Raw genomic sequence first — 17,871 nt, 5'->3', positions numbered from 1 at the left:
ACAGAAATATGATCATCTGGAATTACAGTCAGAGCATTATCCCACTATACATTAAAAAGGAACTTTGAACTGATAGAGAATAAAAATTATGCCAGCTATGCTGTTTACAGATTAACAATCTCCAAAGAAGCAGAGATGAGTGCTTCCTTCCCAATTGGTCTACCTACTATAAAATGTCATTGCATGCCTTAACAAGCCACATCTCTTAAATAATATATATAGTCACATGTAATTTTAACAACTTTCTATGTATCACTTCTTTGAACTGATAATGGCAATTTTGCAATGTCAAAATATTACTTTACTTAATGAACCTAAATGTATTTTCAGGAATCTGGAATATTAGATCCTTCGCAATGCTTACACAATATTAATAAATCCCAGTGAATCCTGGGTATAATTCCTTCCCATAATATAGGCTTAAAATTTTTTAGCAATTTCTTCTCCAGAGACCATAGCAAATTCTCTAAATAAAATCTAAATAAAACATGAATTTATAGATCCATGTCAATATATATACAATACATGTGTACTTCACATTAAATCAGGATTCTCTGTCTGGCAAAACCACCATGTCACTAAACTGAAATACATTCATGCTTTGATGGTCAATAATTGACGCAAACTCAGCACCTCCAAGAAAATAAAAAAGGCCAATCATGCCACTCTTAGGAACTCTTCAGTGCCAGTTTTATTTTTGAATAGTACTTACAGGGGACAAACTGCAGTTCATGATGCAGAAACTGCATGATCTAGGGATGATCCTTGGTGACAAGTTGACAAGCTGAAAAGTCAGATTTCAGTTGCTATTAAATCTTTTTGTTTCCATATTCATAATATTGTCCTTATCAAACTCATTATTCCATCTTCAGATCTTCCTGCTGTGGTACAGGCTCTTCTCCCACCCTGTTTGGATTATTGTAATGTCCTCTAACTGGGGCTTTCATAACCAGGGCTTGGCTGCCTGCAGCTAGTTCAACTTCTTCTTTTGATGTATCTTAGTCAACATGGTTTGGGACTCCTCTAGTTGTGGGATCTCTTGTCCTTCTACCATCTGTCTCAGTCCCTGCACTCAGTCTCACAGGGGTTATTAGCAGTTCCTCTGGCATGCCCTGACTCCTCCAAGATTTAAGCTATTGTTTCTCAGGATTCTGACCTCCAGGACTGGCTACCTGGTTGGTTGAGAGAGTCTCCAAGACTGAGTGACCTTAAGCACTCTGGACCCTTATTTTGTTGACCTTGCATTTAACAGCCCTGCTCGCACTGATTCCTGTTGTTGGTATTTGGATTTTAATTGGCCAATTATTAATTTAACTTTATCAAAAATTATGACATTTTACATAACGTTACACTAATTTATTATTTTAACAAAGTTTCTTTAGTGCTCTTACACTCTCATCGTGTTTGTCTGTGCTTTGTCATACAATTTATTGAGGAATACTATCATTTTTTAAACATCTTTCTTGAACGTGAAATGTTTAAAAACTGACATAGGAACATATGCAGTAAAAGAAAAGAAAAGATTCCTTTGTTATTTTCATTCAGTATACTGTACACATATGTTTTCTTTTTAACAATTTTAATTCACTCCAGTTCTCACTTCCTGCCTTCCCTTAAATTTCACTCCTCCTCCACAGCATTATTCTGCATGTATAGTTCCCCAAATTCCATTTATGTCTACGTAATGTGTTCCTTCCCTTTCTTAAAGATCTCACCTCCACTTCTTTTCCCACATTTACAATATTCAGTATTTCAGTTACAGCTGGTTTAGACCAGTCATTTTCAACCTTTTTATACGTGGGAATAGGTGAAAATAGGAGAATTATTTTGGGGACCGCTAAGGCAGAAATAAAAAGCATTATTTATAAGAACCCCATTAAAACAATCGTTGTTTAGCATTGTATGCCAATGTAGTATTCTCACCAACTGAGAAACATATAGATACACAGTGTGACCATAGGAATTGAATATACTAAGTGAGAAATGCTGATAAATCATTGCCAGGAGATGAAGTCTGAAACATCAGTCGTTTTTATGAGGAACAGAACAAAAATATGGGGCAAAAAATCTGGACATTCTGCAAAAATGTGGACAGCTGAGAGGTCTGCTACCTACCTACCCCTTACACATAAATACACCTATCCATAGCTCTTAACCAAAAAGGGACAAATCCACAGAAAATCATAGACACTTTTCATATATTAGTATTATTAACTTGAGACATTGACAAAATAACAGAACATGAGTGAATATGCATTTTTCTAAAGTAAAAGATAGACTGTAGCTCTAATTATTGTCATTATTTAAGTGTAATTCATCATCTGTTCTCCAAAAGTCACCACTTTTAGGTAGGATTAAGAGAGACAGAGCTAAAATTTCAGTTAAAATCAGAGACACTGAAGAGGTATGCACCTACCTATCTCCCTCTTACATACACACACACACACACACACACACACACACACACACACACACACACACACACACACACACACACACCTACCTATCTTACATACACAAACACCTATCTACCTACCACTTAAACAAACACACTCACCCACGCATGCACACACACACACACACTCACACACACACACACACACACACACACACACACACACACACACACACACACACACACACCTACCTATCACGTCAGCATTTCAAACGTCTTCTGGCATTCAGATTCCACGTACGTGGAAGACAAAGATGTAAACAGCAGGTCGCACAGACAACAGGTGTTGTGCGACCAGATGCAAAGGGCATTCTTGTTAAAGAAGAACACCCATAAAAAAAATGTAATTAAAAAATAAGTTTCTCATTTCACAGACTGGCAGGAAATTTCTGCTTGACCTGATCCAGTCCGTTGGCTGGCAGTTCAAAGACATTAGTTTAGCCATGATTTTCATTTCCTAGTAATTGTTTTTTTGGCACCCAACAGCATTAAACTTAGAAATAACTCACTATGATCAGGTAAGTGAGATCCTATATCCCAGCTCAAAAGAATCATTTCCTTAGTTAAAACGGTTTCCCCACAAACATTTTGGACAACATTTTGCCTTGGGCCTGCCAAGCCCACGCCATAGTCCTGACAATTTCAGTGCCGTATAAATCACTACTAGAACAGTGATGATCACTCAGTCCCTGTGTTTGAGGAGAGACACTTGTGTCCACACATTTTGTATTCAGTCAGACAAGTTCAAGGTGGGTGTGGGACTCCACCAATGGTATGACTTGTCATGCTTCCTACTTGTGATTTTCATAAAAAAGATATCAAAATATCAAGGTACAGCCAAGATTTGGGCAGTAATTAGCTTAGGGATGTAAGGGTTGCATCTTTGTTGTTTACGCATGATGTCCTCTGAGCCTCAAGTGAGTGTGAACTGCAGCATGCACAGAAGTCATTTGCTAAGTGTGACTTTTTTAGGATGAAACGTGACATCTTCAATTTAGACATCGTGTTTCACTCCCAGAACAGAATGGATTGCTGTCTGTATCTGAATGGGGAACAGATAAGTATTTGGGGGGCTTGTTCCTGAGTGAAAGAAGAGAGAATCAAACAATCGATCGGTACATGGGTGCAGTCACAGTAGTGTTGCAAGCACTGGGCTGACCTACAGCTGAAGCAAGAACTGAGTCCTAAGACAAATTTCTTAGTTTCTTAGTCAGTCTTTGATTGCATCCTCAAATATAGTTATGAACAACTTTATGTGATGACTAAAAGGATGACATTGAAAATACAAGTGGCAGAAATAAGGACTCTTTTTAGGACACATAGACTCATTATTTATGTGTGTGTGTGAGGAGTGAACTCAAAGAACACCCATGATTCATTTGTACTGAGAGGAATTAGTTGAGATGGTTTGGATACCTTGTGTGAATACTCCATGCATGGCAGTGTACTAGACATGACCCACTAAAATGAGATCCCAGGACAAACCCAAGACCTAGAAGGATTAAATATTTTATTTTGTAAAGGAATATCTGGGAGATCTCACAGAATGGTTGGGCACTTAGCCTGGGCTAAGCCTAGTCTACCCTGTTCAACCTGCTGCCCTTTTCTGATCAAGATTTTTACCAGAAGCAGTGGCTTGTATCTAAACGTATGCCCTTCCACAATCTTGTTTAACACCACTTACATTCTCATGTATTTTTGCTATCCTCTATATGACACCTAATCATTAGCCATATAAAAGTAGTCCTAAAGGGTTGCAGAGTGGTGTTAATAAAGGTCATCCACATTACTAGATACTGACTGATAACATTAAACAAAAACTGGACTCTGTTAAATCTTAAGTTCTTGGCTTGTGCTTACCAGAGTGAGTTATTACTGATTTCATTGGCCACTCAGTGTCAGACAATACTTCTAGATATAGCCACTGTTCCATGTAACAGTCTTTAATTGGAATGGGGCCAAGAAAGATAATGTGGAGCTACCACGTTAAACCAGTTCCATGATATTGACAACCAGGTCATTAAGGACAGTCTGAAAAACAAGTATTTTTTACCTCTCATGGCTATCTAGAAAAGATAGTTGGTGCTGTCATTGCAGTTATAAAAAGTAGAAATCAGAATTTAAAATCCATGTTTCAAAAATCACCTTATGTCAGGAGACCCACAGCCATGTCATCCAACAAAAATGAAGGCGTTTAAGCTTGTGGTATGTGCTTTTAGTGTCACTTTATTGCTTACAGTCTTTGGTACTTTAACCCTCTTACAGATAGCATGTTTGACCCTGGGGGACATTATATCTCTGTACTCACATATTTAGTCTTTATTTCTGATTGCACCAAGTGTAGCAGTTTTATGTTGAAAATACTACCAAGATTAACCACAAGAAAACTTGACCATAAATATGCAATCAAAAACCTAAGAATGCATTGGCTACACATTATTTGTTTTATCAGTCTTTTACCAAACTTGCCTTTGGTCCCAAACAGGGACGCTTAGGAAATATTTTGCACTGTAAAGAATATAGGCCAGATTCATGAATGCCTACACTAAGTGTACGCTGCTCTGAGTGAATAGAAAACACACGCATAACTCCCACCTTCTTCCTCCTAATGTTAGCTTTCCTACTGATTTTCTTGCAGCCTTACATATCAAGGGGGATTTATAAAGGTTGCCACAAAATGTAGACTATATCTAAGCTTAGTGTAACCTTTCAGAGTTATCTCATTAACACCTATGTTGTATGGAATGTCACACCTCTAGGAGCCTACACACGGTTTGCATTCTTGACCATTTTCTGAAAAATAAACTTAAAGAGCATATGATAGATAAATGTAAATAGTTTTAAACAGTGAAAACTATTAAAATTGCACAAACAGTAATGCTATCAGTAAGAAATATTCTTTGTAGTGATAATAGTGCATTCATAGTATTTCTGTAAATACTATAATATATCATAATGCACACAAATCCTATATTACATTTTTGTTAAGCTTTCACAAATTCTCATATCTTGGAAACTGTACAACCTAGGCATATATTGTTAGAACAGTATTGTTAACCAGACATAAGTTTTCACATGACAATAAGAAATTCATCTGTGAGTATGTTTATTTACAGAAATATGAAAACGTATGCTTAGTTCTATAATTAGGAATATAAGTAGCACTGAATATCTCTGCAGATATGCAACTACAGTGTAAATATCAAAGATAGTTTGAACAGCATCTAAGATTTTACCTGGTGTCATGCAACAGATTGTAAGTCACTTGGTCTTTGAAGTATTAAGTACATGTGGAAATATTGTTTATTTTCATAATTACTGACAAACATCTAGCAATAAATCAGATATAGTGCGATATAAATAGACATTAACAATGCATTTCTCTGTCTCCCACCATGGCATACTGCATCATATCCCTCAATAACATGTAGGGTTATGAAATTATGAACATAAATATGAAAATATGAATAATATGTGACAAATAATGATTCATTTATACAAAAAAGGCATTTTTAGGCTTGACTGTGTTAATAGACATCACAAACATATGGTAAGGATGTTCTTGAATACAGACCATGTGCACTTAGTGTATGTAGGCTTTCATGAATCTGGCCATATGACTGGCATTTTTTTTATTGAATAAAAGTCCTCAGGCCTTAATGGTACAGTTAATTTTAAGTGCATCTAAAAACAGAGCTTTTAAAATGCTGACTTATTTTCATCTTACTTTTACCATATGCATTTGTATTTAAGCTATCAAATACATTTTATTATTCTGCTTGTCTAGATGTTTTTATCAGTAACTTTCATCAGTTATTTCAAATGATAGTTTATAAATGTAGTATTTTCTTGTTTTTATTAGTTGATCTGAGACCATATGCTATCATACTACATTTTTAAATATAGTTTATCATTTTTTAACCATTATGAAGAAGTTCCCTTAGTATCTGGAATAAAAATGCTTAATGGTTTTATTAATAAAAGTTTGTTATCTGGAAGTGGTACAAGCTATGTTTTTCATGATTTACTATTTTGTGTACAGCTTTTACCTCAAACACATGCAATAGATTATTTTAATCTTCTTCTCTTTGACAAACCCATATTACCAAATGGATGTTATTTCATTTTTCCTATCTGATTATGGATCCAATTTGCTATTACTTCAATATCTATATTAAAAACAGAAATAGGTCAGTAGTTAATCACTCCAAACTTTTTCCTAATTAATAGTTATCTTTCCTCAGAATCAGTAGTCTAATACACTCCAACAAAAGTATCACAAATATTTGAATTAATTAATTCATAATAAGAGATATTATCATGGCCTTCTGTTTTAAGTTTCAGATAAAGTTGCACAATACCACCATCCCTTGTCTGTCTACACTTTGAAAATTATTTTTAGGCCTACATATTCTAATTATTGATCATTATAAAATACCTGTTAGTGATTGATAAAGTCCTCCTTAATAATTTTAATAGCACTGTTTTCATGTCTCAAAATAGAAACTTTTAGTTGTATTTCTTGTGTTAAGACTCAGCCAATATTGTTAGCATTATAACATATATTTTCCTTCACATTATGTAGGTTTATATTTATCTATCTAAATTTACTTGAATAAGCATATTTGGTCTTGGATCCAATGCAGAAAATAATTATAATTTGTGTGCTTAATGTTGCCAATTAATATATTCTAGCAAAGAATAGTATAATTTCTACTTTTGATTGTTCCCTCTTTTTCCAAAATTTAAACCAATGGTGAGCATTTTCCCCCAAGGTAAATTGTTCAAAAGTACACCATTTAGTAAATATTGATACTAGTTCAGCTTTATTAAATTTCAGTGATCAATAACATGTCACCAGTTGTTATATGAATATATTGCAATTATGCCATATCAGTGTTTGATATGTAACATAAATATAGCAGTTAATATCTGTTTAATGAGACGGGTCATACTTTTACTAAAAAAATATAAATATATTATAGAAATCATGAAATGTCAAGTATTCATTCAACATATGTACATTAGAATTAACATGCTACATCATAAATTATCAGATTTATCCAAGTGTTCAAAAATTTAAAATTATCACCTAGTGTTTGTAGATAATTTCATAGATTCAATCAGTTATCAAAGACTATGTAGCCTGAACTAATTATAAAATATTTTCCCTCGTGCTACTTGGATCAGCAATATATAACATGCTATTCCATAAGAAATGGGTAATAGCTTGATTGAAAACATCAAAGAACGTACTAGCTAAACCATTTATATTACCAGAATGATGAATGTAGCTATACTGCAATGTAATTTTGGGTATATTTGCCCATGTGAATGTATCACTCCCCTTTGTTTCTTGAATACAAATAATTCTTAATTGCTTGTATATCAGCTATGTATTGGTATTCTTTTGTTAAATTTTAAAATTCAGCTCATTTATATTAAAATAATCTGTAACCATTTCCTAATATAACAATATAACAATAAAAATCAAATGATTAAAGCAAAGATAAAAGAAACATTGAATCCAAACTGTTTGCTGATCTATGATATTTTGATCTTGGCAAATCTGTTTAAAATGTCCTTAGTGCAAAAGATACCCTATAACACCTGAAAACTGAAAGAAAAATAAATACAATTTCACTCCCATTTCTTCAGTTCAATTTCAGCCAAGTTAAGTAAAAGACATGTTGTTTTCTTTCTTTAGCCATAAATGCCACATCATTTTTGTAAAGGATTTCAATGTCTGCATAAATTCTGATGAAAGATTGAGAATATTGAACAAAAATTAGTCATTTTATAAACAAACTGAGTTCTTCTATTAAGAGTTACATTACTATAACTTTGTCTGACATTTTCACATATTTAATATCTAAATGTAGCAGTTAGATGTAATATGCTGTTAATTTGGGTCTATATTATTTGAACGAAAATTCAAAATATCGAACGCTGTAAACAGTAAAAATGCTGGATATTGATGTGTATTTTGTGAGATCGCAAAACACTGAAGATCTGGAAATTTGCCCTTTCCTCACTGTAGTGTGATCTTGGAGTTGGTATATATAATTAGCAGGGGATGTGGGGGGCACAGCCCTCCCCCACAATAAAGGGTTCAATATCATGCATTTTTGTTTGCGATTTTAAACTTTTGTTCAAATAATACAGACCTGTTAATTTTATTGAGAAAACAAGTTCATCAAAGTTCATGCATTCACCTTGTGTTATCATTGTCTGAGGTACATGACCACAATTTGATGCACAGTGTCTACATTAAAAATATTTTTTCTCATATTTCTCTATTATTCCTATTATTGTGAATGCTTTTTTTTAATTCTGGCTCTAGATGCAAAAGTCAGTTAATTTATCATATAATGCTTTGAGAAATCTGAGTAACCCTTGAATTTGATATTTAAGTTGCTTGAACTTAAGTATGATGACCCTTTTGTAGCTATTCATCTTTTTCTCACTTTGTTACAAATTCTATCATTTATTGAAAATGCATTTATTTATGGATGCATGCATGTATGTATAATTGTATGTGTATATATTTGTATATATTTAACTTTGTTAACCAAGTAGATGAACTGGGTCAGAAACATCTTCCACTATAGCTCTTGTAAAGTGGCAGTAAAAGCTTTTCAAAACAAGACTGCAGACATATTACTTTCTAAGTTACATTTCAAACCAACACTTACATTCCATTTACATTATAATCAACATTTACAGTTCAATAACTGCTATAGTTGCACGTTTACATGAATGTTATTTACACAAATAACTGCAATCTCTGTAAGGCTACTTGTCCTAATATATTTCATTAACAGTCCAATACCTACTATAATTGTGCTTTAACTTGAAAGTTATTTATCCAAATCACTGTATTGTGTCCAAGCAAACTAGCAGTACTTAATCACAAATTTACACTGGCTCCATAGCTGTTTGTTTGCATCATTACAGTCACATGTTGCTGATGGAATCCATATTGATTGTCTGTGAGTGTATTATACTTTTGCCTGCAGATTAGCTTTTATGGAAATTTGGCTAAATAACAAAAGATGGCGATTGGCCAGTAGTCAGTAACTGTGGTGGGAGTAGCTTCTTTGAGGTGGGGCAATACTAATGAGTGTGTAAAACTAAGTGTAATGGATTTGGTGGTGAGTTTAAAATTAGAGGGGTTTAAAATGGTACTACTTATTGTTAGCAATTTGGGGTGTAATATATGGATAGCTGTGTTGTAATTGCAGTCTGATTTAATTAATCATGTCTTTTTGAAAAAAGGTTTTAGAGTAGAAGGGGATAGGAAATGTATTTCTGTGGGGGTCATAACAAATGGCTGAGGAATGCTGTTAAAGAATTATGTTAATGGAAGAAGAGGAGGATACAGTATATATTGCCTTTCAGTCTAGTAAAATTTTTATAATGACCTTTGCATTGATGGTAAGCTTTTGGAATATTTTATTAGTACTTATGTCTCCAATAGCCTTTCACAACATTTTTCTTTCCTGGAGTTGCTAAGTTTTCATAAAGTATATGTAGGTCACTTCAACTGTACTGGTGTTTATACTTGTGCCTTTTCTTAGCCCTCAGAAGTGTTCTCTTTTACTTTGGTTGTTAATGCTGAGTCTAGCTACACCTTGTCTCTGGTTTTAATTTGTGCTTCTAGACCACTTGTTAACCATAGTATTTTTACTGGATACTCACTGCTTTGGTAGAGGAAACAGCTTAACTTGAATGTGCATTACTTACATTATAGAAAGGTGAGAGTGCTGTGTTTTGATATCAAGAACTGCATACCAACTCCCCGTTTATGAATTGTAGTTCTAGTTCTCATAATGATTCACTGGTTTCAGGAAGAGATACACTTCAAGATAATAAGAACCAGACAATGGTTAATCATTATGTTGAGAGAACTTTTAGGACTGATAATTCATCAGATATATTTGTGTAACTACATTTCAGATTGTACTTTTGCCTGTCATAGAATTATTGTACTAACCTGCTTTTCCAGTTAGATGCCCAACTATTATAAATGTACTTTTAGTTTTGGATACTGCAGTGCTTAAGGTCTCTTGAGCTAACATAAAATGATGATGGGATCTATACTGTGGCAGTGAATAGTTCTGCATTACAAGTCAGGACTACTCTCATAGTCTCATAGGTGGTATTATTACTAGCAATTAGTTTGGGGTTGAGGTTCTCCTCTTTATTAACTAACATCACTACAACTACTCCATCTCTCTTACATGCCTGACTGCTTGAGAAGATGTGATTCTTCTTGATAACACAAGAGCACATCCAGCTGTTTTTAGCTAAAATTCAGTTAAAGATATTATTTTTGGAGTTACAGGTAGATAGCTACACTTTCAGTTGTTGCAAAATTGAAATTTTGGCTTGCTATATCTATATCTGCTAGGAATAGTCCTTTTAGCTTTATTGCTGATCCATGAACATTTATGGGGAAAGCAGGATTTGAGTTATTGTTTATGGCGTGCATAGAAGGCAATGGACTTGGATTTAATTGCATGTCTCCTGTGTATACTATCAGTAGTGTTATGTAAGTTACTTCATGAGCACATTTTAGGGTCAAAACTGGGCATTACTTTGATAGCCAATTCATTATGGTGATATAGTTCTGTTAATTTGAATAAATATAATAAAGAATAAATTTTCAGGATTTTAGTGTTCTGATTAAAATCTTTGCAGTTAAGGGAAAGCAGGGAACAAACTTCTGTTTGAATTGTCATCTTTTTGCTATAATGCACTGATTTTGTAAGTCACAGCCTTATCATTGCACTTATTACTATGTAGTATATAACACTCCCACCACTGACTTTTTACCAATAAACAAGTCTACCTGCTCCCCTGGCTTTGGTGTTCCTCCTTATAGCCAAGCTTCTTGTAGGATAGTGGTACATCTACTTAGGGGGTTGCCTGCTTTATATAATGTAATACCACTCTTCAGAAATCCACTTCAGAGAAGGTCAACATTTAAGTAGCACTATAGAGGTACTTTAATCAGATTAACTAGATCAGAATAAATTCATATACCAAGTAGTTAAAACTGTAAGAAAACATAAAACAGCATACTTCCTTACAGAGTTCTGGTGTTTCTTTCTACTTCTGTAACAGCTCTTGATATCTAATGTGCAGCTTCATTCCAGAATAAGACTGAGAATCCATTTACTTAATTCAGTTATCAGTTGTAAGAGTAAATTATGTAGTCTCATCCATTTAGTGAACTAAATAAATCCAGAAAATTCAGGATCAACAAGAGTAAATGATCGTGGCAAAATGACTCATAAGTGTCCATGTAAATCTGTACTTCATTGATTTTAGAATAGTAATTCCATTAAATAAAAAGTCCTTCCATCAAGTAAATGAGTCTTTCATCAATACTATCATAAATCAAATGGTATAAAGTAGCCATGCTAAAGGCTTCCTAATGAAATATCAGCACTCGAAATGCTGCATGCAGCCATGTAGAAAAAACATGAAAAATTCAGGAGAAGAGTGAATTGCAAACATTGCCCTTCTTTAAACTTTTTTTTTTGCAGTGGGGACAAGCCCCCCACCACTGAACTTATATATACTAGCACTGGGATGACCATATCTTGGAGTAAAGGAATTATTCTAGGAAATGGCCATCTCAGATTTAATATATGTAAGTCTATTTTTGGACATTGAGTCTCCAGGTTTCAGGGCTCAACTTAGCAGGTCCCAGAATTTTGAATGGTTATCCTTGCTAAATACCAAGCCAAGTGAATAATGCACAGTGGATAGATCCAAAGGAAAGTTAAAGCAGCATAGTCAGTAAAAAAATTTATTTATTTGTGAACTTCATCAGAACCTAAGTTGGTATCATAAAATCAACATAGGTTTTGAAGAAGTTCACAAATAAGTTTCATGGTGGACAAAAGTGCTTGACCTCTTAATGTATAGTGGCTAAATAAACATTTTTACTGACTATGCTGCTTGGACTTTCCTATCCATTGTGTGCTATTCACTTGGTTTGAAGTTCAGTCAATGCTAGTCAGCCATTTTGTTTAGTTAGCCATGCTACATGCAGATACTCAAAGCTTCTGAAACATATGAGTTTCACTGAGTAGAGGTGGGGAATACTGGCATAAGGCAATAGGAACAACATACTTTCAGCTTTTTTAGAAGAGCATAGTACAAAACAGTTTTATATTTGAAAGTGCCCATGTTATGACTGGTCCTCTATGTCACTTAACTTAATGATGTATCTAGATCTCTTACTCTCCCTGTCTTTCTTCTATTGACTCAGTAATGTTTATAATTGACTTTACTAATCCAAGATAACTTGCTAAGTTATAACTGAAGAGAATGGAGAATGGATTACTTCTCTACCCACTTCCCTTTCAAGACAATCTGTTCTTTAAGAGGAAGCGCTTGTTTTTATTTGGCTCTCTCGATTTTTATTGGCTTTCTTCAGTTCTGGTTTTAGCCATAGCTTGTTGTGTAGCTCATCTGTTAACAGATTTACTGATGATTTTGTGCCATCATCATTTTTATTAATCTCCCTGATTATCATGTGCCTTGCTGTTTTTGGCCTTTCTGCATTCTTAGTCTGACATAAGTTGTATACATACGTTTCTTTCTTCATCACAATCTTCATTTACTACATCTCTAGCATTGCTCTGTGTCAGGTTTCTTACATATTTTCTGCTCCCCATCTTGTTAGCCCCTTCTGTCTCAAAACTTTATCTCTGTATTACTACATATTGTTTATAATTCTGTTTCATATTCTGCCAAAATGATTTTGTTTGTTGTATTTTGCTCACACTTTTTTCAAGGGCTGTACAATGTCCCTTATGAGTACAATATCTGTACTCTTTTTTTTTATAACATTGTCTCTTCCTTATTGTATTTAAGCTTGTTTTTTTTCTGCGTACATTTCACAAATCTGTTTTTGTTTTCCTATTTCTGTTTGTTTTTGTTTTATTGATTTCTTTATCCTAATATGCCTTGATTTTCAATGCTTGCGAAATATCAGTTAACTCCAGAGCTTGTCTAGGATCATCATTAACCTCCAACTGGCTCAGGCCTGCATTATCTGTTTCTATTAACATCTAACCAGTCACTTGCACTTTTTTTCTGTACTCTGATTTTTTTCTTCTGTGTTCAGACTGATTATTTAGCATGTCTAGCACTTTTTGCAATCTGCACTATGTGTAAAAATTAAGTGGCTTATCTAGCATTTATTTTTATGCATGATGACTTTGAATAGTGTTGAAATCTTGCTACCCATTTTTTCCAGTGTGAACTTACACACTTTCTCTATCAAAATTTATTTCAGACTTTATCAGACCTAGGATTTGCTTGTACATCTTTCCCATTTTCTCTGTAATTAAATTTTAAGTTTTTTTTTTTAATTCCTGTCACAGTGTTATATGTCTTTCTTCTGATATGAACATGTTCACAATGATCTTTATAAAAGTTAAAATAAAAAAAAAGCTTTGAAGCTTTCTCAGCTATATTCTCCTGTGGTAGTTTTTACTCTTTTGAAACAGAAAAAAATCTCTTTGACTGTATAAAATACTAGAATAAAGTTGATTGTAACAAATAAAATAGTGTGCCAAGTCACCAGATTCTTTACTATCCTGTTTGTAGGCCTGGATGTTGCATAAATCACTGAAATTCACAACATTCAATACAAAAGAGTCAATGCACAGACTCAAGTAGTAAACATAATAGGAGTCTATGGTTTTATGCTGGATTGCTCATGCTTCTTGATGACATCTAAATAAATTCACAGATCAGGGAAGAGGCAAACCTGCAGAGTACACTTACTTGATAGAGAGCTTTCTAGCACACATAACTATGTCTAGTCAACAGAACATTCTTCTAACCAACTAACATGTCTTTTAAAAATCTTTTCTTTTGGACAGTAGTTCTTGATTTTCATAAAGAACAGCAGAATTACTTACTTGGTATTTATTTTTTTTGAATATCCTGCAATGGCAGAAAAAGAACATTCTGATACATTCCCCCACAGCACTGTTGCTGCCCAGTGCCCAACTAACAAGTGGTCATTTTTACTATTATTACTAGTAGTAGTAGGTTGCTGCCTGCACCTGCAATGAGGTGTGGCCATTGGAAGCATCCATTCCATGGACCCAAGAATATCAATGCCCTAAGCTTACCTGCATACCACCCTAGCTGTTGCTGTCAGCCTCAGGCTCCATCAGGGCTAGTGATGCAGATGGCCTCCCACCAGCGTGTCATCCACAGCCCTCCCCCAAAAGCAGTAGCAGACAAAGCCTTGTCACTCTTCTCTTCTAGCTGATCTCTATCAGCTGATAATCAAACTCAGGTAACCTGGTTCATAGCCAAGGCTTTATCCTTCTATACTAGTGGAAGTGGCAAATAAACATCTTTTGAGAGTCTTTGAGATGGTTTTCTTCATTCAAATTCAAACTAACACTGATGATGGATTTTTAAAATACCATAAATTTAACGAAAGATAGTTTTGGTTGCTTTGCTAGTTTCAAATTGTAGTGGCCAAGTTGTTTTTATATGGTGTGTGATCACATGAGTGTATCAGCTGCTTTGTTTAACAGATACTAAATTAATGTTCAAAGAGAGGATCCTGAGATTATGGTAGCAGTTTAATTTAGTATTGATGGTTACAAAGCTCAGGTTGGGTAGCATAATGTTCATTTTTACGCCAAACTAAGCAATAAATAGCATCAACGATCCCCAATAAAAGAAATGGATAGGAGATCTCCTGCCTGTGATTACCACCCATTTCCAGCAGAGCAAACATTAATATGAATATGGAAACTAGAACACCAACTTACCACATTATGAAGGAAGGAAGGGAGTTATCGCATTCTCACTCTGTTGGTGCAAGACATCATCAGACTCTGAGACCATGATCATCCCTCAAGTTTTTTTTATTTTTTTTTTTTAATTTGCCTCACTTTGCTCCTGCTGTCTGACATCTGCCCACACCTATCTTGGCCAATTGACCCATTTGTTCCCTTTAACTCAAATGAAAGTTGGCCAAGGTGGACATCATTCAGGCACCCACCAGGGCTTTGAATTGTTTCTAGTTTTTGCTACTCACTAACTCATGCATGGGTAAGCTACCACAGGCAGCCATACTATGGACTGACCACACTGAGCATTCCCCCCACTTCCACAAGAGCATATTACAGCAAGCAACCTCATTGCTTGCCATAAGGCACCACAGATGTTTGGTTCCTGGTCTCCACTACGGGTGATCCTATCCATGTGAGTGTTCCATGTACATGTGCAACCCCCCCAAGAAATGTGAGAGTGCCCTGCCCATTCATTCCTCTACCTGTATCTAGCCAATCTGTCTCATCCAATGCTAAATGAATCCCAGATGCCTGAGTGGTAGCCGAGGCTCCATCTCTCTATATTATGCAGCAGTGTATCTATCAAGCCTTTTACAGGAAGTGGGACTAGAGTCAGTCAGTCAAAAGTGTAGCTGGCTTAACCAGCACCCTGTGCTATACCCCCTCAGCTCCTCAACTGAAGACCAAAAAAAAAAGCACTTTAATGTATTAAGCCAGTCACTGTTTCATTGGCATAAAACAAATCCATGCACCCCACACACATACACACAGCTCTTCCAAAAGCCAAAAAAAAAAAAAAAACAGACACTCCTTCTAGCTAGATGGCAAGATGCATAACACCTCCTCCTGCCCAAACATTCAAGTACCATTTCTGTACCCTGCCCCCTTACCTCCTCTGACACATTCAAACCTGAGTGCTGTAACACTCCATGTGGGGTCTAAACTCTGGCAAGAGTTGCTACAGTTTATACTCTGCCTGCACAGAGAGCTGTGGTGCTCAGGTTTTAGTTTTAAAAAAATCCTTCTTGAAAACTGTGGCAAAAGCTTATACAATGTCTGCACAGAGTGGTGCTTATGGTTCAGTTAAAAAAATTCCTTCTAATAAAATGTAGCAAACTGTTTGCTACAGTGCTACAGTGCTCAGTTTTTAGTTTAAAAAAATATATACTTTTTTTACCTTTGAAACTGTGGCAAACTGCCAACTACAATGTAATATGCAGTTGCTATAGTTTAGACAACACACAGAGAGCTACAGTGCTCAGATTTGATCACAAGTGCAATCCTGGCTTTTAAAAGCCAGTATTACATTAAAGAAAGTTTGGTATTGGCTGATCGCACCCCAACATTTTGCACCCAAGGCAGTTGCCCTTCTCTCGCCATCCTACCTATATTACTGCAGTCAATGCCATACTCAGATTTCTCTTTGTAAAATTAAGTTTTCCAGGTATTACCATAATATCTGCACACAATTCTAACTTCTATAGCAAGACTCTCCTTATTCATCTTTCCCACCAGCTTTTCTGTCTGCCCCATTCACATGTAATCTTAGTTTCTGAATTGGTATTTACAACATCTACTGTCAAATGTTTTACAGCCATTCTTATACTAACCTCATCTACCTCTAGATTTCACATCAAATTTCCTCATATTTTGAAAAGATTTTTGTTCATTGCTTTTAAATATTTGTCACGTGATCTGGTCTGCTATCCTTCAGTCATTATTAGCACTGTTTCTTATACCTTCTGCTGCCTACGATATCCTTCCATGTTCAGAGATTCCAGATGTTAGCATAGTATCCTTCTGTACCATGCAGATGTTAACATAGTACCCTTCTGAACCATAGAGATGTCAGATGTTAGCATAGTATCCTTCTGTACCATACGTCATAGAAGCACAAGAGTGCCCCAAAATGTGGTATCCATTTAGGCTTGTTAATAATGTTGCTTCAGTGATTTTATTAAAGAGGAAGAGTAAAAGTAAAGCTCCTCCAGTTATTCTCTCCTATCAACACTATTTAAACTAGGGGCAAGAACATAAGTGAATGACACTAGAAAGTGTGCATCTGCTAAGAGGCTGTTGAAACAAAAGTATTGTTGTTGATATAAATTGAGAAATATCCTGCCCATGTCTGGGATTCATGATGACTACTATGCTTCTGCAGAGAAGAGGGCTGTGTTCTCTGGTGCAGGGGTGTTTGCACAGTTGCGCATATTTCTAAAACAGAGTGCAGCACAGCATGAGTAAATATTGACATAGATCTGCTCCATAATGAGGAATATGTAGCCAGCTATCTACATTTCACACACAGATTATCAAGAGACTGAGTAGCAATTCATAGATTTGCCTCTGTGTGAAAGGCCACGTAGCCAAATCAAGCAATGTAATATATAGTACATCTGTGTCTTGGATCCTCCCTACCCGATATAATATAGTCCTTATTTTCTAGGTACCAGTTCACCTTCACAAAGCTGTTATTGTTTGAAATTAAGTTTTCACTTTTATTTTGTATATTATATTATACCTCATAATTTTCTGTCCCCCTCCCTCCAGCCATTTTGTTACAGCCCATTA

At 35.1% G+C, this 17,871-nt stretch overlaps 1 protein-coding gene across 1 annotated transcript in view; it reads left to right on the top strand.

The window, feature by feature from the left end:
• The window catches only part of LOC122801212 (5-hydroxytryptamine receptor 3E-like), a 177,957-nt gene that overhangs the window by 91,462 nt on the left and 68,624 nt on the right, over window positions 1–17,871 (top strand). The window lies entirely within an intron of this gene.

This window comes from Protopterus annectens, chromosome 4.part1 (genome assembly GCF_019279795.1).
Source record: "Protopterus annectens isolate FY-2018-M chromosome 4.part1, PAN1.0, whole genome shotgun sequence".
In the NCBI taxonomy this organism is placed as follows: Eukaryota; Metazoa; Chordata; order Ceratodontiformes; family Protopteridae; genus Protopterus; species Protopterus annectens.
This window is presented reverse-complemented; position numbering and strand designations above follow the sequence as displayed.